Source organism: Aptenodytes patagonicus, unplaced genomic scaffold (assembly GCF_965638725.1).
Source record: "Aptenodytes patagonicus unplaced genomic scaffold, bAptPat1.pri.cur scaffold_64, whole genome shotgun sequence".
Lineage (NCBI taxonomy): Eukaryota > Metazoa > Chordata > Aves > Sphenisciformes > Spheniscidae > Aptenodytes > Aptenodytes patagonicus.
In genome coordinates, this window is record NW_027472014.1 from 560,418 (window position 1) to 587,494 (window position 27,077).

At 58.1% G+C, this 27,077-nt stretch overlaps 1 pseudogene; it reads left to right on the forward strand.

Moving 5' to 3' along the window:
* Positions 1-23,353: 23,353 nt before the first annotated feature.
* On the forward strand, positions 23,354-24,311 carry LOC143173324 (olfactory receptor 14A16-like; annotated as a pseudogene).
* The last annotated feature ends 2,766 nt before the right edge of the window (positions 24,312-27,077 follow it).

The following is a 27,077-nucleotide window of genomic DNA, read 5'->3' on the forward strand; positions in this document are numbered from 1 at the left end:
GTGGGTCCCTTTGTGACCCCCTGCTATTTGACCCCCCAGCACTGCATATAGCCAGCGCGGCCCCACCCTGCAGTGTCCAGCAGGACAGTGACAGGACAGGGCAGGAGCGCGGAGCTGGCGAGGAGACCCCCCAAGCGCACCCTGCATCTTTTCCCGGCAGACCCAAGGCGTTTCCCCAAGGCTTCCCCCTTCCCCATCCCTACTGCCCCCTTACATCCCTCAGGATGGCAGAGAGGAGACCCCTTAGCCACCCCAGGGTGACCTGGGAGGAGGTGGGGGCTCCCCAGGAGAGCAGGTCTCCACCAGAGCCCCATGAGGTGTGTGTGGTCCAGCCGGTGCAGGCAGGTGAGCGAGGGGCTCCAGCATCGCATCCTCCAGCCCTGAGACCCCCCCAGGGAGACTGCGCCTGGGGAGTGGGCATGGGGACGAAGGGCAGAGCTCCTTCCTCTGCCCGCTCCTGCCTGCAGCTCCGCTCTACAGCCCTCCCTGCTCTCCTCCGTTGCTAGATGCCAGCTGGCTAGCTGTGTATGAAGAGGAACAGGAAACAGTGGACTTCATCCAGGCTTTTTTCGAGAGCTCAGAAAAGGTAACCGTGGCTATTTCTATTGCTGCTGTGCCAGTGTCTCCTGATGGGACCCACTGGCTATGCTGCCTGCTGCTAGGGGCGCTGCTGGCTGGGCAGAGCTGCTCTCCCGCATGGCTTTGCACCCCCAGTACTCTGGTCCCGCTGGCCATGTCTCGCCCTCTCACACTCCCCCTTTGTCTCTCTGTCCCCTGGCTGCCAGGAAGAGACCGAGAAGATGCGGTTCCTCGAGTGCATCTGCACCCTCTGCAGAGCTGCCAGGCACAAGGGCTTGTTGCAGGGCCTGGATGTCTTCTGCCACAGATTTGAGCTGGCCGAGAGCATCAAGGTGAGGGGACACCCGGAGGGTCTGGGGAAGGGGGCAGGGTCCCCGGTCACTGGCACATGGCAAGGACAGCATTTGGACAGGAGCAAACATACGTGGACACCCCAAGGGGACTCAAGTGCTGCTGAGAAGGCCTGCCAGCAAAGACCCCAGCACCCAGGGCGGCAGGGACCACATTGGGTCTGCTGGCACTGGGTGCTGGTGGCTGCCAGGTCCTTTATCCCGATTGTGCTCTGCAGGCACTGCTGGAAGAGGAGCCCAGGGACCACCTGCACACGGCAGTGCGGCAGCTTGCCATGGATGCCATCGCTGCCTTGAGGTACCTGCCCATCCCTCCTGGGCACCCCTGCCCCAGAGGACCATGTCCACCTGTCCGAGGCCTCGAGGCACGCTCCCAGCACCAGTGTCCGACAGACCCCTCTCTCTCTTTTTGCAGCTCAGTGGAGACAGTGCTGGAGGGCCAAAAGAAAAGCCTCATACATGCCTGCTTCACCAGTGTCTTCTTGCTTCCTCCAGAAGAGGACATGCAGGGCCTGGATGCTTCTCTCTACTTCCAGGTAAGTGCTGGGTGAGCCCCCAGTCCCTCTGGGCTGCTCCCTGGCTGCCCCGTGCCAGGAGATGACTGGAGATCCAAGGCAGGTCAGGGTCTTGGTTTTGCTTTCCCACCTTCATCCCTTCGTCCCCTTCCCATGGGCCTGGCCACGTCCAGGCTTGTCTGCCCCGAGGCCTTCCCCAGGCACCGCGAGGCAGCACAGGTGTCCTCCTTGGTGCTGGGAGTCCAGATCCATCTCCTGGGGATGAGAGGGCCTGCCGAAAGATGCCACCACCCTTCGTCCTCCTTGCAGACCCTGGATGCCATGGACAGCATGCTACGCGTGTTGGTGTTCAGCTCTCCTGCCTCTGGCCTCAGCGAGGAGCTGCAGACTATCTTGAAGGTCTGGCATTTGCAAAGAGCAGGGTTGGCAGGGGCTGTTCATCACCCTGGAGGTGATGCGGGTGTCCATCACACCTGCAGTGCCACGCAGGGTGCCCACCTCCCTTGGGGGAGCTGGGGGCTGCCCACTGTGCTCTTCTGGAGCCCGGTGTCCCCTGGCTGCAGTCAAAGTCCCTTTCCCCTCCGCAGACTTTCCCAAGTCATAGGAGGAATTTGGCCCCTCTCCTTTGGTACCACAGCGGTGGCAGCTGGTGCTGCTGTCCCCCCACTTCCCAGTCTCCCCTGCTTTCCTCCCCAGACCCAAATGGGGCAGAGACCCACTGGGACCTGCCCGTCCCGCACGGGGAGCCCAGCTCTGAAGCTCTCTTCTCCTGGCTTCCTAGGGGGCCATACTCCTGAGCCTGGACTGTGTGAGTCTAGCCGGGAGTTCAGCAGTGCTGCTTCTGCTGGAGTGGGTGTCAGTTCACAGGGCAGATCGGCAGCTTCTCTCCTCTCCTCTCCTCTCCTCCCAGATGCTGCTGACTTTCACCAACTCCAAAAGTGCAGCTGTGCACGCAAGGGCCTTGAGGAGGATTCAGAAGCTGAGCCATTTCTTGGCCAGATGTTCCTCACTGGAGGTAAGGAGCCAGGCAGCCTCCAGCCAGGACATGTCCCCTTTCCTGTGCACCGGAACAGCCTGCAGCTCAGGGTTCCTGCCAGGCACTGGGGCACTCAGCAAGGCTCTGCCCTGAAGCGAGGGTCTTGGTCGTATGGGCTCCTCTCCCCAGTCCCCTCTCTGCCAGGAGCCAGAGCTGCACCCAGCAGGGCCCTGCAAAGCTCTGACCCACCTGAGATCCAGCCCTGGGCCCACTTGGGTTCAGGGCTTCAGCCCCACCTGCCTTGCCTCAGCCCTTCTGCTGTTCTGCTTCCCTCCCCCAGGCCTGGCAAGATGAGTTCAGCTGTGGCTGCTACAGAGAGATCCAGATCCCCATCCTGGGACAGCTGCTGGGATGTCTCATCCTTCTCAGCTCTTGCAAGGAAGAAGAGAGCAGCCACGTGGCTTCGGATGCTCTTTATTCCATCTACAGATTCATCTGTCAGCGAGAAAGTAAGAGGAGCTGTGTCGTGGGCTGCGTCCCTCCACACACAGACATCTGCTCATATGTCCGCTCATTTTCCTGAGCATTGTGATGGACCATTCTTGTGCTTGCTGGAGGCTCTCTGTGAAAGTCTGCCAGCTTCCCTGACCTCCCTGGCCCTTCGCAGCTGCTTCCTATAGGATCCCAGCTATCATTTTCCTGCAGAGGCGGAGTGCTTACCTGAAGTTCAGGATCCACTCTCTGCTGCTCTCCTTCCTCGTTCCTTTCAGGATCTTGAGCCCCACTGTTTCGTGGTCCCCACAGCCACAGATACCATTGATTACCACATCCTGAAACCAATTCTTCCCTCTCCTTGAACAACAGATCAGGCTGGGCATCACCCCGGCTAGTCCCTCCAATGCCTGTAGCAGGAAGCTGTCCCTGATGCCCTCCAGAAATCTCCTTGACCACTTGCATCCTGCCGTCTTGCAATCAGGGCACGTGACAGAGAGACCTCCCCGAGTGCTTTCAGGAAGACTTCATCCACTTCCTCTCCCCCACACGGGAGGCTGTAACACGCTGCCACCGCCATGCCACCAGCACCGCCTCTCTGCTGCTCCTGACCCACATGCTCTCTCCCAGACTGTTGATTGTCCCCCATGCTCTCCTTCCACTTTCCCAGGCCCTGAGCATTTGCATACATACACTTGAGGCAGGTGCCTCTCATCCGTCTCCATCATTCCTGAGGTCCCTCTTGTTCCCTTTGCTTTACACTCCTGCCCACCACCTCCTCCCCTGCCTGTGGGTTGTAACCCCCCTCCTCAGCCATTCATAACCTAAAGCTCTTTTCAGCGTTTGGTAAGCTTGTTGGCAAAGATGCTACGTCCTACCAACTGCTCTGTGTTTCTCCCTCCCCTTTTAGGTAGGACGCTGTCAGAGGACAATCCAGAGCATCAACAGGTCCAAAGGGAATGGGAAGCTGAGAGCACCTCCTCGTGTTCTTTGCTCTACAAAGCGAGCACCCTGACCATGGTAATGAGTTCCTCCCTTGCTGAGACACATTCAGCAGGAGACTTGTCTGAGCAAAGGGACCCAGAATCAGCGGGGCTGGCATGGCCTCACTGTCCCTGGTGAGAGGGTTCCTGCTGTCCCCGAGCAGGGACTATCCGAGGGCCGCACTCCAGTGTCCCAGCAGCAGCTCCAGCCCTCCTGGCCACCAGCAAGCTCTGGTTCTCTATAGGGCCAAGCAGCACCATGAGGGCAGTCATGTGACGTGTCTTCCCTCCCTCCCTTCCTTCCTCCCTCCCATAGGCATGCAAAAATTACCTCTGGCCTTCTGAGAAGACAGACATCGTCCTCACAGCCATTGAAGCCCTGAGAGACTCCAGCATCTACGACAAGCAGGTGGCCAGCAGCGTGCTGAACATGACCATGGGAGAACCTGCCTTCTGGCTGACAGATGTAAGCAGGCTCTGGCTGGATTGCCTGGCCCTTGAGCCCTTTCAAGCCTTGGGCCTTGCCCTGCCTTTGCCCTGCCTGTCCCTGCCTTTGCCCTGCCTTGCCTTGCATCAGGCACCTAAAGCCATTTTAAGCCACCAGAGAGGGATGGGAAGTTTCAGTGGTGGCAGCTGAGGAAATGGCTGCACTCCAGTGGCAGCACCATCCTCACCTGTGTCCCCTCCAGGTGCCAAGCATCGTGGGGTGCATCCATGAAAGCCTGGAGTACACCAGCACGGTGTCAGCCCGGGCGAGCCTGGATGCCCTACTTATCCTGCTGGCCTGCGAGTACCCGAGGGAACTGGTCTTCAGCATGTTGATCCGCGTTCCACTGTGTGACAGGTATCAGCCCCGACAGCCCCAAGGGCTTGTTCCCTGTGGGGAGAGGGGCTCAGAGACTCTCTGGCTGCCAGACCCACGGAAAACTGCAGGACGTCCCTGAGGAGCAGGGCCCTCCATCCCACCACACTTTCCAGCCCTGGTGGGTCATCCAGGCCTGCAGCAGCCAAAGCCGGCCAAGCCAGAGCCCAGAGCCACCATGCTCTTCCCTGCCTCACAGGGAACACCACCTCAGCTCTCTCCTGCTTGCCCCCACACGAGCGGGGTGGGCAGGGCCTGGGCTGCGAGACAGCCCGGGAGTGGTCAGGCTAGCCTGGGCACAGTGCCGTGGCCGAGGCAGCCGCGCTGACGAAATGCTCTGTGCTTGGCAGCACCGCCCTGGCCATGTGGGAGCTGATGTTTTTCCAGAACAAGATACCGACTGAGTTCTCGACTGAGCTGATGAAGATTGTTAAGTCGCGGAAACGGCGGCACTGCAAGCTGATAAGCGCTGCCGTGTTGCATGCCTGCAACATACAGGAGGCGGTAAGTGACCAGACCTGGGCTTGCTCACCCTCGGGGATGTGCATGGCCGGGGACAGGAGACACTCATCACCACCCATGTGTCCTGCCTCCTTTGTGCCAGCTCTTGCTCTCCAGTCACTCCTCGGAGGCGTGAGAGCAAGAGGCTGCCAATGGTCAGAGGACAGGAGGAGCCGGCAAAGACACTGTGCCGTCCTCCATGGTCAGGGCTGCCCCCAGGATGGGCTGCCTGGCCCCAGTGCCCTTGCCCTGAGCTGCCAGTGGGAAGCAGGAGCCCCGCAGGCTCTGCCCGTCTCTCACCGCTATCTTTATTTCAGGTGAAAGACTGCACCAATGCTCAACAGCCGAGTTTTTACTCCCTGACACTCCTCCAGGAGTACCTGAAGTGTCCAAATCCAGGGTTTCTCTCGCTGGTGCTCATGGGTCTCATCACCGCCTCGGAGAGACCTGAGACGGTGAGCAAGGATCCGAGTTGAGCCACGTTGGCCAACGCAGTGGCTTGGCCTTGGCTGGCAGTCAGGAGCTGGGATGACGGCTCCCAACACCCTCCCTGCCATGGACGGGGCTGGTGGGTGCCTGGGGTAGCTTTCCAGGCCTGGAGGGTTACCAACCCATCTGCCCCTTTGGGCTGGTCAGAAAAGGGGGTGGCTAAGCAGGGGACAGGAAGTCTTTGCTTTCCTGCCCCCCCTGCCCTACCCCTGCTCTCCCGCATACCATGGCCACCACCAGCCAGGAGGCTGCTACAGCGATTCCTGGGCCAGGAGCTGGAGGGGAGGCTGGTGCTCAGTGACCAGAGCATGTTTGCCAGGGTGGTCTTTGACCGCTTCTCAAAGAGGAAATACTGTGCTTCATCTAGGCAAGACAAATTCACGTCCTGCTGCCTGATGTTGTGGAGACCCTGCAGGATGCCAACAAAGACATCAGGATGAAGGCCCTGCTGGTCTTCCGAAACGTGGTGTGTCATATGAAGAGGAAGAAGGCCAGCTGCATCGCTCTCCAACTCTCAGAGAAGCTCCTGCCACTCTTTGATGATGTAAGGCTGCTGCGGGAGCCTAGGCCCTGCAGATGGATGCTCGTCCATGACAGCTGCCCTTCAGCCCAGCCCTCTGGTCAGGACATTCTCCCCTCCTTAATCCCTCGAGGGATGTCTTCTGGGCTCTTCAGCCCACCACAGCTTCTCCCCAACAGCTTGATGCCTCCAGGCGACTTGAGACCCCTGTACTGGAGCCCAGCCTGGCCCCCGTGCAAAGCATCTGCAGGCCAAGAGCTGCTCTCCAAGCCCCAAGGGCTTCCCCAGCTGTGTTGCCATGCAGCTGTGTGCAGGATCTGACCCCAGAGCATCTCCCCTCCCATCGGCCATGCTAACACCCTTGCTTATCCTGTCCTCCTCCCTACCAGGAGTGCAGCCAGCTGCGAGAGCTCGCCATCCACCTCTTCAAAGACCTGATGAAGGCTGTGGTGTGCTGCCACAAGAAGAGGATGAAGACTAAAGTGTGGAGGGTGCTGGTCCCGCTCTTCTTCCACATGAGTGACCAGACCCAGAGCGTGGCCAAGGTGCAGATTTCAGAGCTGGCCAGTGATATGGGGAAGGGCGTGATGACACCACGGGGGTGGCCTAGGTGTCATGGGCAAGGGCTGCTGGCAGCTGGCATGGACATTTCCCAGAGCTGCCCTACCTGGTCCAGCAGGTCTTGGCAGCAGCAGCCCGTGGCCACTGAGGCCTGAACACACCCTAAGGGCTTCCCAGATTTCCCTGCAGGTGTTGGAGACCAGGCCTTTGAGCCCCAACCCCTGCCTCCCCAGGGTTGTGCCTAAGAGTACCCCAGATGTTTAGGCCAGGACATGTCCCAGCTCCCTAAGGGCAGGATCACCCCAGGGCTCAGAGCACTGCCCACCTGGAACTGGGGCAGCCCTGGCTGAGGAGCCAAGAGTCCCGTTGGGGATGCCATGGGAGGTGCTGCTGGCTCTGTCCTGCCCCGGTGTCTCTGAGACTGTGGTCCTCACTGCCTACAGCCATGGGCCCACAGCTCTTGAGAATCTCTGTTCTGCTGGCCAGCAGCATGAGATACCTGAGGTGGTGGCTGGGAACAGCTGGCAGTCTGGCCAAGAGGAGAGGGACACCAGGTCTCCTTCCCCAGGCCGCGGTGCCATCTCCCATCCTCTGTTGCTCTGCAGGTCTCTAGGAAAGCCCTCCTTGCCGTGGCGGAGATCCTGGAGTGGGAAGAGCTCAAGCACCTGATCCAGACGCAGCAGACATGGAGGATCGGAGAGTGCTTGGTGAGGACTACCCCCAAGCCCGAGGGCCCATAACCCAGAGCTGCATCGTCCTTCCCTGCCCTCGAGCACAGGGGCCCTAAGGGCTCTTCTCCAGGGCTTTCTCCCCTCCTGGCTCCCAAGGGTGTTGAAGGAGACCCCAGCCCATCTGGGCCCTGGGCAGATGGACAGAGAGGTCTCAAGACTCCTAGACCCGCCTCTGCCTGCGTGTGTCTCTGGATCTCAGGCACATAAGGGCTCCTGGCTGGGAGATGGGAAGGGCCTGGGTGGGAAGGGGGTCGTTGGGAGGAGGGACTGGTCCGGCAGACTGGGGAGGGTCCGTTCCAGCCACATGCCCTTGTGCTCTCTGCAGCTGGTGAAGGACAGGAGGAGGGTTGAAGACTACCTGCATCAGAGCATGCCATACCTGAAGGACGCTCAGGCCACCTTGCAAGAGATGGCCATCAGGTTCATCGGTGAGCCACAGCCCCCGGGGTCCCTCTTCTGGCAGCCTGGCCCCCATCCCCACCACTGTGCTGGCAGCGAGGGGCAGCTGGGGACATGCTGGGGAGCGGGAGGTCTGATAGAGCTCTCTGCTCAGGGCTTGCGGCGCGGCACTCCAGGAACCAAAGCAAGGAGAAGCTGAGTGAGATCTGCCACGGTGAGTATGGCCGGGGCTGGTGGGGCAGGGGACAGAGCCTGGGCAGGGTGCTGCCTTGCCTTGCCCTGCACCAGGGAAACGCTTCCAGGGCAGAGGAGCATCTCGGGAGCATCTGAGGCATTCCTGGCCAGCAGCTTCCAGCTCATCCATTGGTCCCACCTGCTCCTCCTGGCCAGGGAAAGAGACGGGTGGGGCTGGTATGGTCTGGAGGGGATGCCTGAGGGTCTCTGCAGATGGAGGGGGGGTTCATCTCGGCTCTGTTTCCTTTTGCCGCAGCCCTTCAGGCCGTGGAGGAAGACAGCGAACCCTCCATCTGCTCCCTGGCAGCTCAGACGATACTGATCCTGACATCTCCAAGGGCACAGCACTCATCAGTGTGGTCCCTGCGGGTGCTGTGCTGCTGGCCCTGCTGAACCAGGCAGAGGTGCATCTCTCCTGGGGAAGAATGGATGTATTTGATTAAAGCTACTACAACAAGCTCAGTCTCGTGGTGTCCTTCCTTCAGACGGGGAGCACCCCCAGCGTGCCGAGCAGACAGTGTCATTCCTGGCCTCTACTGCCAGGAGGGAGGACGTCAAATCCCGAGCATTAGAAAGCTCCTCACCACCCTTGGCCAGCAGCTCCCTGCTCTGGGGCCAAGCCCAGGCTGTCACCTCGGGGTCCTGGAGGAACCTCTGCTGTGCCAGGGCTGGGCTGGAGGTCCCCTCTCCCAGCATGCCCTGGGGTGAGGGACTACCTCTTCCAGACCAAAGCTCTGAAGAGGAAAAGTTTGGACCGTAGGGATGTTCCTGGTGGGTCATTCCCACACTGCCCGTCATCCAACTCTGCCTCCCTGGGATCAGAAGGCAGACGATGTGAGGGCTCCTACCATTCCCTTTGGCCAAAAAACCAGCCACCCTACTCAGGCCTTTGTCAACCTGTCCATTGGACTTGAGTAACAATCAACGTGAGCAACTTCACCATCAGATGTCATGAAGCCAAAACCACCGTGAGGGACTCTGTCGTCTTTTCAAGCAGCGTAAGCTGTCACCAGAAGGCAGCTGATGTACTTGAGGTGTCTTGGACATGTGACTCATCCCAACAAAACACAGCAAGAAGCTCCATGAGAGTCAGTGAGCAGAGGGCACCTATGACCTGGAGAACTTTGTGAGCCAGTGGAAAAGGAGAACCACATCCGCCTCTCCGTCTTCCCCTTCTCCTGTTTGGGTTGCTTCAGAGTAGCACAAGCTGTCAAAAGACCAGCCAGAAATGTGAGAATAGGAGGTCCCGCTTAGGAGTATGGAGCCAATGGCTCCCATGTTAATGAAAGGGGTTATCATCGTGGTCATGATGTGCTCCACAGCTGACAGCTCATGAGAACTGCAGCTCTCCTCACAGCTGAACCATCGAGATGGGCTCTCCCGTTGAGTTTCTCCAGTGAGCACTAGCTGAGGAGCACATGCTGTTGACACCCTGACCCCGTGCAAAGCCCACGTGGCTTCTCTACATACACAGCCAGGCATGAACAGCAGAAGAACCTGAAGTGCCTGAGGAAGCCAGCTTCAGAAAGTTAGTCTCACCTCTACAGATCAGGTCACAGCTTAAAGGCGTGACAAAAATTGTGTCAACCAGCCCCTTCACTGGAGAGAATCTGCCTGTGGTCACGTCCCCTCACAGGGAACACATCCAAGCAGCACTCCCTTCTCCCATCATTAGAAGGGCAGCATCATTATGGAAGAAACGCTGTGTGCTGGTTTGAGAGAGAGAGATCAGAAAAGCAGATGTAGCACATCTCTCATGGTCTGTCTCATACTTAGTTTCATTGCCCTTTGTCCGTCGTTCTTGAAAAACATTTTCATTGTCTTCCGTAGAATAGTCCTGTGCGAACTCAACTCCGCTTTGATCCATGTTAAGGCGTGTTTTCCCAGAAACTCTTCTTCACCGCGCTCTGCTTCATCTTGGTCTTCTTCTGGAACTGGATTCTCTTGATCACATTGAAATCTCCTCCTCTTGGTTATGCTGCCTGGCTAACTTTTCTTTAACACCTCTACAAAGAGCTATCAGGAAAAGGGATGAGATGACACAGACAGTTCTTCCTTCAAAATCCAGCGTCCCTGTCTCACTTGATTTACATGGGAAATGACCAAAGGAGCGGAAGTCCCCTTGAGTCTCTCCCCATGTACATCCAGAGAAAGAACTGCAAGCTAATGGTGTCCATTTGCTCTTAGATTTTAAAAAGCCAACTCCGCTATTTTGTTCACAAAGCAGCCTGCTTCCTGAGTTTCGGAGCACAAAGTTCTTAAATAGGAAGCATTGCTACGAAGCTGAGTTAGGAGGTAAAGTTGCTCACCGCCTTATTACATACACAAATGCTTTCTGAGTCAGCTAACATTGTTTAAAACAAACTTCATGGTTTTACCTTCCACCGTTCATTGTCTTGGTGGAAAATAGCAGACAGGAGGAGGGAGGAAGGGAGCTGGGGAGGGGGCCCAGCCGCCCTGTGCAGCTCCAGGAGGGCCGAGAGGTGTAACACGGCCGCCCCTGCACCACGGCCCTGGGTGAGGGGAGCGTGGCCCCTGCTGCACACAGCCCTATGGGGGTGGGGCGGCCTCTGCTGCACGCGTCCCCGTGAGGAGAGTTTGGGGCCTGGCTGGGGACCTGTGGGTCTGTAGGGGAGAGGGAACCTGGGACCTGGGCAGGCCAGGGGGGACTGAGGGGGTCTGGGGGGGCTCTGGGCTGCCTGGGGGGAACTGAGGGTGTTGGGGGCCTGGGGGGAAATCAGGGGGTCAAAGGCGGCCTGGGGGGACTGAGGAGGTCAGGGGTGTCAGGGGGCCGACCGGGGCGGGGTGTGGGGAGTCTGGGGGGAACTAAGGGCATCAGAGGGTCTGGGAGTAGCTGAGGAGGATAAGGATGTCTGGGGGAGCTGATGGGGTCTGGGGTAGAACTGAGGGGTTCAGGGCTGTTTTGGGGTGACCCCCTGCTCTTCCCCTTCCAGATTTCTCCAGCTGCCTTGGCAAGACCAGGACAAGGGGCTGTCACTTGGGCTGAAGGCACCGGCCTCATGGGGAGTCGGGCACAGGGTGGGGGGCACTCCCTTTCCCCCACCCCCTGCCCATGGCACTAGGCCTTCCTCGAGGCACTGCCCAGCCCCCTCCCCCTGCGGCCCCTCCCCAGCCGATGTGCAGTTGAAGAGGTCCTTGTGCTGCTGGACACCACCCACCTGGTGCTCTGCAGGACAATGCCAGGCTGCTGGTGGAGGTGGGTCCCACCAGCACCCGCTTCATTGGAGGAGAGTGGGGAGTGAATCCCTGGGAGGGTGAGGGGCACAGACAGCCCAGATCCCCTGGAGGGTAAGTTTCCCTCAGGGTTGGAAACATCCTTGCAGCTCTTCAGTCACCCTCAGACAGGCATGCCGCAGCAGCACCATCCCCTGGGGTTGCAGCCCTTTTACACAGAGGGGCCATCGCCATCAGCCTCACTGCCCCCACCCCCCCCGGGGGCTCCTCCAGCCCCAGCCCACAGCTGCAGCCATGGCCCCTGACACCCACTGCGTAACCTGCTCCCCTGGACTCTCTGGCAGCCACTCACCAAGTACAAAGGACTACAAACACAGCCATGAGTGCAAAGGAGACAGCAAGTGTTTATTCGTTAACGTGTGCAAGTCCCAGGAGTGAGTCTGCTCTGGGGCTCGGTGCCTGTACGCTCACCCTTCCCCGGGACAACTCGGCAGTCATTAGTGGAGCAGCAGATACAGAGAATGAAAATACAGCAATGGGGAGCAGGACAGAGGAACAGAAAGAGAAAAATAAAATTAGGGAGAAGGACTGAGGAGCAGAGAAAGGTACAGGGAAAAGGACAGTGAGATGGATAAATCAATAGAAAAGGGATAAGGAGCCCTGCAGGGACACGGCAGAAGAAAAACAGGGTCAGGGAGCAGGACAGATGGAAAGAGAGAGAAACTGAATGAGAGGAATAAGGAAGGAGGGAGGGAGGGAGAGGAAAAGATAGGGAACAAGCCAGAAGGATTGAGGGGAAAAAAGAGGGAGACAGACCAAGACAAAGAGATGAAGAAAGAAAAAGCAGCACTGGGCTGCAGGATGAGAAAAAAGGCCAGGGAGCAGGACAGAGGGGAATAACGGGACAGAGAGCTGGGCAGGGGGATATAGGGAGAAACAATGGGACAGGCAGTGGTATGGAGATACACAGACAAAAAAGTTAGGGGCAGGATGGAGGACAGGGAGAATAAGAGAAAAGGGACAGGAAGCGGGGCAGAGATGGGGAAAGAAACATTAGAGACGGAGAGAGGAGGAGAGTGACAGGCTCTTTCTTTTATTTTCTTTCTCCGTCCTTTTGTTTTCTTTCTCCAACAGGCTGCTGCTGTTCAGTGGCTTTCAGAAGTCTTCAAGCACAGCCGGGGCTGATGGTGGCAGTTCTGACGTCACTGATTGCTGAGCAGGTGACGGGGCAGGAGCAGGCACGTGGCTCCTGCAGCTCCTTGTGTCCTTACTAACTGCAGTTTTCACACTTTTTCAGAGAAGAGGCAGTTAGCTCCTAGTTTATAGTAGTGACTGTTTTGCAGATCTCTTGCTTCTCTTCCCTGTGTCCTGCTCTCAGCCCCTGCCTCCCCCTTTCCCTCTCCCCTTCCTTCTTCCTCTCATCCTTTTCCCTCTGTCCCCCTCCCTCGCCCTGCCTGTATCCGTCCGTCCCTCTCTCCTTCCTCCTGCCCTCCTCTGCTTGCTCTGTCCCTCTGTCCCACTGCTCATCACCATGTTCCTGGCCGCCCCTTCCCCTCCATCCCCTTCTCCCTGTCCCTGTGCCCGTTCCTCACCAGGGGTTTCCTTTATCCACTCCTGCCCAGCTCCCCTTGGTTCCTGCCATCCCTCTGTCCTGCTCCTGTCCCTCTGTCCATCTCCCGTCCTCTGTCCGTCTCCCGTCCCTCTCCGGGCACCCCACCGCCCTGCCCCACCCCTCTCTGCCGCTCTGTCCCTCTCTCCTCCTCCTCCCTGCTCCACCAGGGCTCCAGGGCCTGGGCAGCCCCGGGGAGGCAGCCATGGGGCCTGCGGGGGGTGGGGCCCAGCCGGGGGACGGTGTCCCCGCAGGGTCAGACAGCAGGAAGGAGCGCCCCGCGGCATGCCGGGAGTTGTAGTCCTGGGGCACAGGGCTGCCGGGTGGCCATGTTGGTCTCGGGAGGCGCAGTCCCTGCTCCAGCCGCGGCCCGGCTGAGGTGAGGGCCGGGGCCACCCGCGGTTGGTGGGGGAAGCTCCAAACCACCCGGTGCGATGGGGTCCCGGTCAGCTGGAGCCAGGCCCAGCTGGGGCAGTGACCCGAGAGCTGGGGAGGGGAAGGAGACACAGACAGACCCCCCCAAGCACAGGCACTGGGCACCCCGACTCCCAGAGCCCCCCCCAGCCGCCCCAGCATTTTTAGTTACTACGATAATAGGAGTAGTGTGTTTTGCTGTTAACTCTCACAGGGCTTTCACTGCAACTGCCCTGTTCAGGGGCTGGAAATACTCAGCTGCCTTGGAAAATCGCCAGCCAGGTTGTTATTGTTCAAGCCTTGTTTCCCTTGCTAGAAAACACTTCCTTGTTAAATACGTCCTTGCATCGGCAAGATCCAGGCAGTCGGGATTGTCTCCTGTCGGGAGCAGCCTGAGGAATCCAGGCTGCTGCCGTTCGGTGGCAGAGCTGAACACTTCTCCCCGCAAGTGCTCGGACAGTGGTTTCGCAGGTGCAGTCAGCACGACTGGGAGCTTGCTGTCCGTGCTGTGCCGCTGCTTTGGCAGCCGCCTCGGGGTAGGAGGGGACACATGTTCTGGCTTCCCAGCTGGAGCCTGGCAAGTTCACCGGGTGAGGTATGGACCGCAACGTGTGATGCGAACCCGGTGTCCTTCAGGAGTGTAAAACAGAGTGTAGTATTTTCTGGGGATTTTTTGGTTTTTTTTGTTAGATCTCTGGGATTCATGTGACCCCTAATAGCCAGCTGGTGGGATTTAAGCATACATTTAAAGTTAAGCACGTGCTAGCTGCTGCCCTGAGGTGTAGCTGGGATCCACTTGTGAGCTCCTGTTCCCACCACACTGGAGAAAGCAAAGCTTTTTTTATTTGGTGATGAAAACAAGTCGGGGAGTTGCACTGAAGTGCAGCACCGTTTTTAACCTCAGGTCTACAGGGGCACAGGTCTTACCGCATAACGCATCCTTCCCCAGGCTTTCAAAAAACAGAAAGGATACATCAACCCGACCCCACAAACATATCCTGCGCTTCTTTTATCTTACCTGGAACGTCGGGACATGACCCTGCTGGGCCACCTCTGCCTCTCTGCGTGGAACCAAGGTGGTGTCTGTATGTTCCAGGATAAGGGCTTAGCTTTTTTTTTTTTTTTTTTTTTTTTTAAAGTGACTTTCGAGGCATCCTGAGGCTGGCTGTGTTAAGTTGGTTTACTGCACAGTTGGTCGAATGGAGGAAAACAGTAAGCTCCGCTATTGCCTTTGGCGTTTTCTCGTTACTGTGTAGCTCATTTAAGTTATCTTCTGTTGTGGTTTAATTTCAGTCGGCAACTAAGCACCACGCAGCCGCTCGCTCACTCCCCCCCACCTGGTGGGATGGGGGAGAGAACTGGAAGAGCACAAGTTAGAAAAACTCGTGGGTTGAGATAAAAACAGTTTAATAATTGAAATAAAATGATAATAATAATATGATAATAATAATAATAATAATACACAAAGCAAGTGATGCACAGTACAATTGCTCACCACCCGCCGACCGATGCCCAGACAGTCCCTGAGCAGCGGCCCCCCCCCGGCCAGCTTTCCCCAGTTTATGTACTGAGCATGACGTCACATGGTATGGAATGTCCCTTTGGCCAGTTTGGCTGTGCCCCCTCCCAGCTTCTTGTGCACCTTCAGCCTTCTCAGTCGGTAGAGCATGGGAAGCTGAAAAGTCCTTGGCTAGTGTAAGCATTACCTAGCAACAACTAAAACATCGGTGCGTTATCAACTTTGTTCTCATCCTAAATCCAAAACACTGTACCAGCTACTAGAAAAGAAATTAACTCTATCCCTGCCGAAACCAGGACAGCAGGGCACATGAAATCCGCCGAAAAAATCCAAATTACAATCTGACGCGTAGCTTCTGATTTTATCCCATACTGGGACACAGTGTTTTTTGCTTGCTGTAGGATTTTCCAATCGTGAGGCGCCCACTTATTGCCGTTATTCTCTTGCAACACAGGAAAAGCACTCGCCCCCAAGCTGGATGCCGCTTGCCACTGCCCGTCCAGCATAGCGTCTCTAGCCACTTCGCTCCAGCGCCTGGGCTGAACCGTCGCTGGTGGCCCAGGGAGGCAAGGGGGTAGGGATCCCCCTGACGCCCCGGACAGGTGTTCTATTCCTCCCCTCTGGGCTGTAATTGCTAAGTCCTGTAACTGTTGCACCACCTTCTTCAGGAGCTCATTAGTCTCAGCCATACTCTGTGCTTTGCTGTCACCCTGTGGCGGAGTAGACGCACCTGAAGAGACTTCTAGAGGTGGGGCTGTTGGCCAGGGAGGGGTTAACGGAACTAGCTGCTTCTCCTCCCCGGGTCGTTGTTTTTCCGCGACCGTCTCAGGTGAAAGAGGGGCCCCGTTACCGCTAGTTTCTGCATCTTTGCAGTCCGTAAGCGGAGGGTAGGTCTCATGCGGTTCAGAAGCGCCATTGCGCCCTAGAACGCTATACTTGACTTCCAAGGCAGTTTTTTTGGGGGTGCCCGACATACCTCGGACCGCAGACAGCCCAAAGAACCGAGACAGTCCAGATGCTGTATTCTTTGGCTTATCAGGCAAAGGTTCTGGGGCTAGCATTTGAGCGGCTGCACAAGCCACCTCTCTTTCAGCTTTCATGGCTTTTAAAGTCTCTAACACAGATCTCCACAGTTCCTGTACTGCTTTAATCTCCTTCTTTGACTTTTCGTCCCCCGTGATAGTCTGCTCCCCCATAGTATCTCCAAGCTCTCGCCACTCAAGGTCAGAAAAAATAGTTTGATTGTCTTTAAAATGTCCCCAACGTTGTCCTAATTTAATCAACGTATATAGTTGCTTTACCGTTGTCTCAATCCCTCTCTTTGAGAGGATGCTTGTGAGCAACGCCGCTGCCGCCTCTATTTCCATGATAGCGGTCGCTCACTGGGAGGCAGTTGACCAGACTACTCCGTTATCTTATCCCCCTCCGATCATCGGGATAGTACAACTCCCAGCCACTATTCTCCCGCTCCCCTTCTTGCTCTTTCCGCAGTCTCGAAGAGGCGCGCCGAACCATCCTCTGCTACCAGATGTCGGAGTTTCCCCTTGTTCAGTGTCGACGACGGAGCGGGAGTTGCGATTCCGGAGTAATGACGGATCCCAATATGAGTATGGTCATCCTCCTTTATCCATGCATATAACAGGGTTTATATAGTTATCTACTATAGGCACGCGCTTCGTAACAACCTATGGTTGGTTAATTACAGCTGTACACGCGCTCAATTATAAGCTATGATTGGGTTAAAGTTACTGTCCACGCGCTTATTGCTTCTACTCGATTGGCGGTTGGCAGCAGGACATGTTAGCCGCTGACTTCACCTCCTTCTAGGTACAGTTTCGTTACAGTTGTTTACCCGGCCCCATTGTTCTTTGTTCTGTCCGGGGAAGTCCCGGTGGTCATCCTGCTGTGTCAGCATGTCTTAGTTACTTTTTGATACATGGGTTGCTCAGCGATACCAGATCGTGGCCTTGCTGAATCAGCCATTCCTCCACACACCCTGTGCCCATCCCCCTGCTGCTGCCCATCAAGGTAAGGGGGGGGCCTTAGGCGGGGCCCCACCACCCCGGGGGAGGTGTCCCCAGCGATGTCACCTCACTGTCACCCTGTCCTCAAGCTGGTGGCCTGCTCCGTGGGGTACAACCACCTGGGGACAGCGGATGACCAGGGGCGAGTCTCCATGCAAGGGAGGAACCGCTACGGGCAGCGGGGGACTGGGGACCGGCTGGACCGTGTGGAGGTCCCACAGGTGACAGGCCACGCCCTGCCTGTCCCTGTCCCCGTCACTGTCCTGTCACTGTCCCCACAGGTGTCCTGTCCCCGTCCCTGACCCTATCCCTGACCCCAGCATCATCCCTGTAGGTACCATCCCGCAGGTGTCCTGTCCCCACCACTGTCCCCGCAGGTGCCTTGTCCCCATCCCTGTCCCTGTGACTGTCCCCACAGGTGCCCTGTCCCCGTCCCTGTCCCCAGTGTCACCCAGGCAGGTGCCCTGTGGCCATCCCTGTCCCCATCCCTGTCCCTGCTGGTGTCCTGTCCCTATCCTGTCCCCGCTGTTGTCCCCACAGTTGCCTTGTCCCCAGTGGGGCCCTGTCCCCACCCCTGTCCCCCCTCGTCCCCGTCCCCAGTGTCCCCCCAGCGTTGTTTTGATTTTCTTTACAGCCGAAAGCACCACACGGAGCAGGAGATGTGTCCCCAGTAGCTGGCACATAGTCGTTTCAGTTCACATACACGCGGGATAGAGAGTGAGATTACGCAGAGAGATCGTTAAGAAAAGATTTAATCAAGATGAGTATTGATCAGGCGATCGATGGGTCTCCTGCCGTTGCCTGGATGTTTCGTCCAGCCGCGAGGCGAGGGCAGCTAGTTCAGCATTTTTCTGCTGCAGCCTCTCTGCCTCCTTGCACGCTTCTGGAGAGCCTGCCTTTGTCAGGAGGCAGCTCTCCCTCCCAGGGGCGCTCTGTTGCCTCTCCAGGTCTTCTAGAACACGCTGCAGGCGGGTGTTCTGCTGCAGGAGCCGGCTGCGTTTGCTGCCGAGCAGCACCAAGTCTTCCCCCTCTGGCACCTGGAGCTGAGCATCTGCCACAGCCTTGCGTGTTGTTTGCTGCCCAGCCCTGGGGCTTTCAGGCCGTCTTTCCTGTCGTGCCGCCAGGGCCTGGGGCCGTTTCTGCCAGAGGAGCAGGAGCTCTGCATCTCCTGATGGCCCTGGTGCCCAGGAGGGCCTTGGGGCTGGGCCGTGCTGGGGGATGATTTTCTCCTCCATAAAATTCCAGCTTTTAATACAATCCCACACAAGTTTCTGATCGTGTTCATATGAGGCCACCTCATTCGGCTTGCAAGGGGTTGTTTGGGGGTTTTTCTCCCTCCTCATGCTTCACCAGCGACCATATGATTTACCACAGCAGTAGGGCACTATGGAAACGAGCTGCGAAGCAACTCTGAGAATCTAGGGTGCCCACATCCTCCAGGTTAGCATCTTTAGCAGTGACCCCACCGTCGAGCTCAGCCCACGCTCGCTCTTGCCAGCACAGCCGCCAGCTCCGGGAGAGAGCAGGGCAGGAGCTGCCCAGGGATGCCCCTTATGACCGCACGGCCCTGGGACACCCTTTGTGACACAGGGCCATGCGGGGCCATGCGGCGACGGGGCTGGCACCGCCCGGCACCTCCTGCAGCTGTGGTCGTGGGGCCCCCCAGGCCAGGACATACCTTCTAAGGCCATGAGGCCCCACCCCTCCTTTGTGTGGCCAGGGCCAGGACACGTGTATAAGGCCATACTCACTCACCCCGGCTGATTGCAGATGCTGTCTCCGCCTCTGCATGGTCAAGGGAGGCAGCAGCTGCTGAGAGGGAGTGACGCGCAACGTCGGTGGCTGTTGGTGGCGGCGTTTGGTTGCCATCCTTGCAGCCATGAGCCAGGACGGTGTGGGACGGGTGCCCGTGGCGTGCAGCCGCCCCTCGCCCTGCCGGGGCCTGGCGCAGAAGAACGAGCACAAGCGGCAGCTGGAGAGGCTGCGGGCTGAGCTGGAGGCTGAGCGACTCCGCTCCCAAGAGCTGTGCCGCCGCTTCGCTGCTGAAACTCGGGAGTTGAAGGAGGCAGCAGAGCGGGAGCGGCGGCTCCTGGCTGAACGGCTACACTCCAAATGGGAGCAGCAGCAGGCACGGGAGCTCCAGCGGCTGCGGGAGCTGAACCAGCGGCAGCGGGCAGTGGAGATCCGCCAGCTGCTGCGCTCAAAGGAGGCTGAGCTGTGCGAGGTGCAGGGGGTGCTGCAGCGGCAGCGCGACGACACCGTCCGTCAGGCACGGGACCTGCAGCAGCAGCTGGCCAAGGAGCTGGTGAGAGGAGCCTGGAGCAGCAGCGAGGCCCGCGGTAAGCTCCAGGACGTCCTCAGCAAGCTGCGCTGGGAGACCAGTGGCGAGCAGGCTGCTCGCATCCTTGTCCTCCAAGACAAACTGCTGCTGCAGAGGAGACTCTTCCTAAAGTACATCTTGGAGCAGTTGGAGGGTGAGCAGCCTGCTTCCTGCAAGGAAGCCAGGGCCAAGGCTACGGCCTGGCACCGCCTGCAGACCCTCCAGGGCACCGGGACCATCGGGCCCTGCTCTTCAGAGAGCCTCATGGCATCTTCCTCCCACAATGGAGAAGGGCAGCCAAAAACCTGCGAGAGCTTAAAAGCTCATCTCCAGGAGGAAGGGAACAGCGTGGAGGTTTTGCTCGAGGCTGTGGGGCAAGCCTTGGCGCCGCACTGCTTGGACTCCCTGCCGCAGGAAAGGACCAGCAGCAGGCGGTCTGTGGCAGAGGTGGGTGTTCAGACTCTAGGGCAGCAGGAGGACTGGCTGCCTGGTAGCAGTCACAGCAGGCTGCTGGAGCGGAACGCCCACCTCCAGAGTGCCCTGAAGGACCTCGAGAGGCAATGCAGTGTCCTTCAAGAGGAGAACTGTCTTCTGAGGAAGGCAAGCTCTCCTGAAGTGTGGGAGAGGCTCAAGCAGAAGACTGCTAAGCTGGGTCTCATTAGCAAGCAGCTGCAAGAAAGAGCCAGGCAACTGCAGACCGTCGATTGCCTGAGCAACACTCGAGTGCCACTGCCCACCCAAAGCTCCACTGAGGAACTGCGTATGACATCGCTTCCTCAGCAGAAGGCTGGAGAAATGGGAGAGCCTGCCGGAGCTTTGCTGGCACAGGACGAGCAGGATGACTTCTCACAGAGGGCAGCTGAGGAGCTTCAGGCCCAAGTGGCTGCACATGAAGAGGGCTCCTATTGTGTGAGCGCCCACTGCCGAACTTGTGAGGAGTTACAGGCGCAGCTTACGGAGATGACAAACGAAAACACCCGACTGGCTGAGGAAAACGCTCGCCTCCGTGGACAGATGGGTTTGACAGAAAGGGCGACTAAGGCATGTGGCAGAGGAGCAAGATTCTGCCATCCGAACAAACGCCTGTCTTCAAACCCAGCTGGAAGAGGCAGAGCGCAAAACGAAAGCCATGAGAGAAATGGCACGAGTCAACAGCCGGAGAAGGAACATGAGGAGACAAAGTTAGCGCTCCAGAGGAAAGATGAGGGAGTTGAGTGTTTGCAGGGGGCTCGGACAGAAGTACGCAGGGAACACGAAGAAACCCTGCAACTGTTTCGAGCCCAGGTGACTGAACTGAATGATGGGTTTCGGAAGCTAACTGAACGACGCCAGCAGCTCTTTCAGGAACTTGAACGGCTGGAAAGAGAAAGATCCAACCGTATCATTTCCAGGCCGCACCAGGCTATGCTGGGAGCAGACAAGGAGCCCATCCTCCTGGAGGCTATGAGACAGCAACCGGCAGAGCTTCGAGCATTCATAGCTCGATACAGCTATGATCCTTTCGACGGTCCCAATGAGCAGCCTGAACTAGAGCTTCCTCTCATTGCTGGGCAATACGTTTACATCTTTGGAGACGTGGATGAAGACGGTTGGTATGTGGGAGAGCTGACCGACGGCACAAGAGGATTCGTCCCCTCTAATCTTGTTGAAGAAGTTTCAGGTGACGACCTGATGACACCAGAGTCTCCAGAGACAAGTGATTGGTAGCGGGACACAGATGATGTCTGTCCTGTCTTCTGCTATCTTCTTATTAAATATTTTCTTAACTACCTCTCTGTGTCATCTCACTCTCTACCCTGGGTGTATGTGAACTGAAAGGACTATGTGCCAGCTACTGGGGGGCTGGCGTGGGTGGAGTGGCTGCCAGCTATTGGAGCGAACCAGGGGGGTGTACGCACCCCTGGCTTGTGGTGCCAGCCACTGGAGTGGGTCCCAGTGCGCCTGGTGAATGGGGGGTCTCAGTGCAGCTACTGGAGCAGGTGGGGGTCTCAGCCACCAGGCACTGGGGCGGGAACGGTGTGTGTCCCGAAAACCACTTACGGGGGGGGACCGGCATGAGTGAGGCAAGTGAGAGGCTCTGTAAGTGTCTGTATCTTCCCCAAACCTGGTGTGCACGGGGCGTGCGTGTGCATTCACCAGCAAACTTCAAGCTGGACCAGCTGGTGACTAGGGGGGCCTCGGGTCCCGGCTGGGGTCTCAGGCAGGCAGAGGGTCCGTGCTGGCACCTGGGGAGATGGGCGGGTGTGGGGTGCCCGCAGGACAAATGCGTGAGTGCTGCCTGTTTGCAGGCAGCACCAAGATGGACCAGCCAGCGAGTAGGGGACCGTGGGGTGGGTCAGAGGAATGAGATCTGGGCAGGGGTACCAGGGGGACAGAGGGGCCGTGCCAGTATGCGAGGGATCCATGACCATGCGTGTGCTTGTGAACACAGAGAGTGTCGTGTGTGTGCCTGCACTGGTGACCTCCTGTCTCTGCCAGCCCAAGAGGAGGAGGGGACGTGGCTGGCTGTGTGTTTCAGGTGAGTCCTAAGGAGTGGCTTGGAGCGGTGGCCAGTCTTGACATCCCTTAACACGTGGGTCTGTGGGTTGCATGGGGGGAGATGGATCCCACTTCATGCCGAGGGCTTCCAGCTGGGGATGAGATGCCTGCATTGCTTCGGCTGAATCCCTGCCTGGCACAGGCTCCAACCAACAGCTCTCTGTCACTGCCTGTGTGTCCTTTTTGTTATGGGTCAAGAATACCAGTGTCCAGAGGGAAACATTTACACCTCTCGTAGACATCCATGCTCCAGTAGGACAAACCATGCTTTTGGAATCGGCCTCGCTCCACTGTGCCTCTGAGAGCCTGCCCGGAGCTGTCAAACATCTCAGATCGTCTCCCTTCTCTTATGTGGACTGAGGAGATGTTGCACGGCAGAAGCTGGCACCTCTTCAGACCCCCTGACGCTGCCCTGAGTGCCCGGCTGCCTCTGCCCTGGCCTCTCTCAGCCAGACCCTCGCTGTCTATTTGCTTGTTTCTCCACTTGTCTGTGTTATTGTTATTTCATTCTTGCTGTCAGGCTCCCTAGGGATGGGAATTTCAGCTACAGAGTCACACACTGATCTTGTTGGTCAATTCATGCGGGTGTGTGCATGGGAACAAGTGTCCCAGCTTTCCTCTCACCTGTGGGGCTGGTTTTCCCTTAATCAGATGCTATCGTTAGGACACTTGGCTATCTCCTTGGGGTGTCCTCCCAAGCTGTGAGCTGCCCTTCAGGATACAGACCTGTCCCATAGCTCCTTTGTGTTATCCGAAAGCCCCACAGAGAAACGCAAAGACTCTACGACTGCGGAAATGCTGTTGGGTTGGTGAAATGAGCCATGTGTGTCCTTGGCTAGAAGTGGGGTGCTGAGACCTTGAGAAAGGGTGAGACATTTAGCGGTCTGCACTGGAGCCCTCTGCTCTCAGCAGTGTCTGGTTGTTTCTCAGGGTAACACGAGAGTGTGATCACCCTCCAGCTCATGAATAACAAGCCCATGGCAGCTCAGAACAAGTCAGAGGGACAGACATTCTGCACTAAGCCACAGGCAATCCTCTTGCCTCACAGGACTCGCTCTGTTCTCCTCGAGTGCAGCAGAAATGCTGAGGGCTTCTGACATCCAAGAACAATCCCCAGGGGAGTTAGGGGGAGCTGCAAGAAGCCCCAAGCCTCTCAATCTGCCTTCTGGCATCTCAGTTCCTCAGCACTGGGAGTGCCGATGCTGACAGGCCCTTCTGCGTTAGGACCAGTTTCACCTGACAAAGTCAAACACCAGGACTGGCCCCTGCCCCCTCTGTTCCCATGAACCCACTGCTGCAGAGCAGGGATGACTCCTCGGCAGCCAGCGGGCAGAGGCCCTGCTCCTCACAGCACATTCAGCCAGCACCGACCAGAGCTCCAGCCACGGAGCTGAGGAAGGTTTCCTGGAAAAGGAATGAGGGGCGGGGGGTGTAGCAGGGTGAAGGTCTAGGAGAAAGGCTTTGATTTTCCTCAGAGAAGTCTCCCCTAACTCTTCATTGACTGTTCCTCTGAGAACAGGACCCCGTGCCCAGAAAGAGCAGATGTCCAACAGCAGCTCCATCACCCAGGTCCTCCTCCTGGCCTTCACTGGCAAGAGCTGCAGCTCTTGCACTTCTGTCTCTTCCGGGGCACCTTCCTGGCTGCCCTCCTGGGAAACGGCCTCATCATCACCGCTATAGCCTGTGACCACCGCCTCCACACCCCCCATGTACTTCTTCCTCCTCAACCTCTCCCTCCTTGACCTGGGCTCCATCTCCAACACTCTCCCCAAAGCCATGGCCAATTCCCTCTGGGACACCAGGGCCATCTCCTACGCAGGATGTGCTGCCCAGGTCTTTCTGTTTGCCGCCTTGGTTGGAGCAGAGTATTGTCTTCTGACTGTCATGGCCTACGACTGCTATGTGGCCATCTGCAAACCCCTGCACGATGGGACGCTGGTGGGCGGCAGAGCTTGTGCCCACACGGCAGCAGCTGCCTGGGGCAGTGGGTTTCTCAATGCTCTCTTGCACACTGCCAATACATTTTCCATACCCATCTGCAAGGGCAATGCTGTACATCAGTTCTTCTGTGAAATCCCCCAGGTCCTCAAGCTCTCCTGCTCAGACTCAGACCACCTCAGGGAAGCTGGGCTTCTTGTGGTTAGTGTCTGTCTAGCTTTGGGGTGTTTTGTTTTCATTGTGGCGTCCTACGTGCAGATCTTCAGGGCTGTGCTGAGGATCCCCTCTGAACAGGGATGACACAAAGCCTTTTCCATGTGCCTCCCTCACCTGGCCGTGGTCCCCCTGGTTGTCAGCACCGGCATGTTCACCTACCTGAAGCCCCCCTCCATCTCCTCCCCATCCCTGGATCTGGTGGTGGCTGGTCTGTACTTGGTGGTTCCTCCAGCAAACCCCCTCATCTACAGCATGAGGAACCAGGAGCTCGAAGATGCACTGAAGAAGCTGATTCAATCACTTGTCTTTCAGCAGCAATAAGCTGCCCCTGTCTCTTCACAAGTGATTTCCAATGTATCTGGGGAACCTCCTGTGCTTTGGGCATTTTATCTGCCCCGCCAGCGAGGAGGCTGGGGTGCACAGAAAGCAGGGAGGGGACACAGTTGGGACAGCTGACCCCAGCTGACCAAAGGGATATTCCACACCACATGACGTCATGCTCAGCAATAAAACTGCGGGGGGAGGTTGGCAGGGGGGGCCACTGGCCGGGCATCGGTCAGTTGGTGGTGAGCAATGGTTTTCATTTGCATCACTTGTCTTTCCTGGGTTTTACTTCTCCCTCTTTGTTATTTTCCTTTTCATTACAGTTTTCATTATTATTATTATTGTTGTTATTTTTGTTATTATTATTGTTATTATAGTTCATTTCAATTATTAAACTTTTTATCTCATGAGTTTTCTCACTCTTACTCTTCCGATTCTCTCCCCCCATCCCGCTGGGGGGAGTGAGCGAGCGGCCGTGTGGTGCTCGGTTACCGGCTGGGGTTAAAGCACAACAGTCCTTTCTCCACCCCCTGTTCCATGCCGTTCAGGTCAGGCTCAGGTCCCACACTATCCAATACATCCCCATGAACCACCACTCCCCTTCCCATCCTTTGCTATAACACACAGGTACCATTCCCTCCGTCTATGGACCACCCCTGTAAAATGTCGATAAAATCTCCACAAAATGCCCAGTGAGGCCCTTGGGCCCGTGACTTTGGGCTCCGTCTGTTATGGTGGTCGCTCGGGACAGGACGGGTGGTGTGTTGCGTGGAGTTACTGGGCACCAAAGCCAGCCCAGATGGGAACCAAGAGGTTCCCCTCCTTTCCAGGGTCCAAAGCGTCATTTGCAGCATCTAGCCCATCCTTTCAGTGCCCAAAGCCCCGTTTTTGGGGCCCAAATCCTCATTGTTCGGGTCCCAACCTGTCTTTTATGACCCACAGCCATTTCTAGGGCCCACAGTCTCACTTTGAGGGTCTAAACCCTCAAGGCGGAGCTGTCGCCTGGCAACCTCCGCCCAGAAGTCTATGGGGAGGCCGTGGACCCAGGACAGCCAATCGCATTTGAGGAGGCGGGGGCAAGGCACGTGCTTGAATGTAAGCAGACAGCCAATCAGATGAAACATCACCCCAGGGGAGGGCGGGCACTGGTGGGGGAGGAGTGACCCCTCGGGCAGCCAATAAGAGAGAGCATCACCTCAGGGGAGGGTGGGCCTGAAGCCGGGGCAGAGTGACAGCCCAGGTGGCCAACCAGATGTCATCACCTCAGGTGAGGGGCGGGCACCGCAGCGCAGCAGCCTGACCACCTGGGGGCCAATCAGAGGCAGCATCACCGCAGGGCAGGAGACGGACAGCCCTCCTGACCTATGCCAGCAAAGACCCAGGTGAGAAGAAGGCGGGCTCTGCTGGCAGCCAGGCCGAGTTTCAACATGGGGCACGTGGGGCCTGCCCCGAGGCCGAGCAGCCCCCGGCCCAGGCTCGGGGCCCCTCTTCCCCCCTTCCACCCCTCCCCCCTCTCTCCCCTCCGCCCCCCCCCAGCCACCCCTGTGTACTGGAACCCCCTGTCTTCATGGGAGCCACCGGCTCCCAGAGCGTCAGTATCCCGTGGCCGTGCCACTAGGCGGCAGCCATGGGCCACGGGGCTTCTCGCCGCCATCGCTGCCAGCATCCAGCTGACGGTGGTGAGGACATGACGGTGAGGCCGCCGGGATGGCGGTGGGGTGGATGAGGAGGGGTGGGGGTGGTGCTTGCCGTGGGGCTGCCCGCCATCCCCTCACCCACATCCCCTCCCCGCAGCCCAACCCCACAGCAGCCTGAAGGGTGGTGAGGAGGGGAAGGACATGGCTGCCATCCAGCGTCTCCCCCCTGAGATGGTGAGTTGAGTAGGGGTGGATGGCGGGGCTGGGGTCTCCCCCTGAAAGCAGGGGGGGTCCCAGGGTTGATGCTCTCGCCCCCTCTCTCCCCACAGCTACTGCACATCGTCTCCTTCCTGACGCTGCCCGACCTGCTGAGACTGGGCCAGACCTGCCGCTGCCTCCACGAGGTGTGTGGCAGCGAGGCCGCCTGGCACGGCCACCTGGCACCACCGCTGCACCCCTCTCCCTCCCTGCTGCCGCCAGCGCCTGGCCCTGCAAGAGGGCCGCCATCCTCAACTGCGAGTCTGCCCTTGCCAATGGGGGGAGAGGGTGGCACTTTGTCCCCCAGCTGGTGACAATGTCCCTGCTTTCCCCCCTCCAGACACCAAGGGGCTGTACCTCCAGAGCCTGGGCCGCTGCCGGCAGCGAGCGCTGATGGCCTCCATCCTGTCTCCCCCCTCCCATGACTATCACAAGCTGGTGCCTGCCCAGCAGCACCTCTTCCTCCTGGATTATGGCGGGACCACCTTCTTCCTCCGTGACTCCAGCCGCCGCGCCTGCCACTGCCAGGCCCTCTCCTGCGGCGTCAAGGATGTACGCCGACCCTTTCCCCCATGGCACTGCCACGCGGGGTGACCATCCCCTCCTCCCCACAGGTGACAGCGGATGCCCGTGGGGAGCCCGCCCCCGTCTACGCGCTGAGGGGGCAGGAGCAGTGTGACACCCTGGAGGTGTACAACCCCGCCGACACCCAGCCCGTCTTCCGCATCAGCTTCCCCCCTCCATCCGCTTCCGGTAGGTGGTCGTCACCGGGACGGAGACGACGTGGACCCTTCTGCTGCTCACGGGTTGGGGGACACACTGAGGGGATGGGGGGGGGCACCTTGGGTTGAGGAGGAAACTGGGGGGGGGAGGGGACACCCCAAATTCAGCCC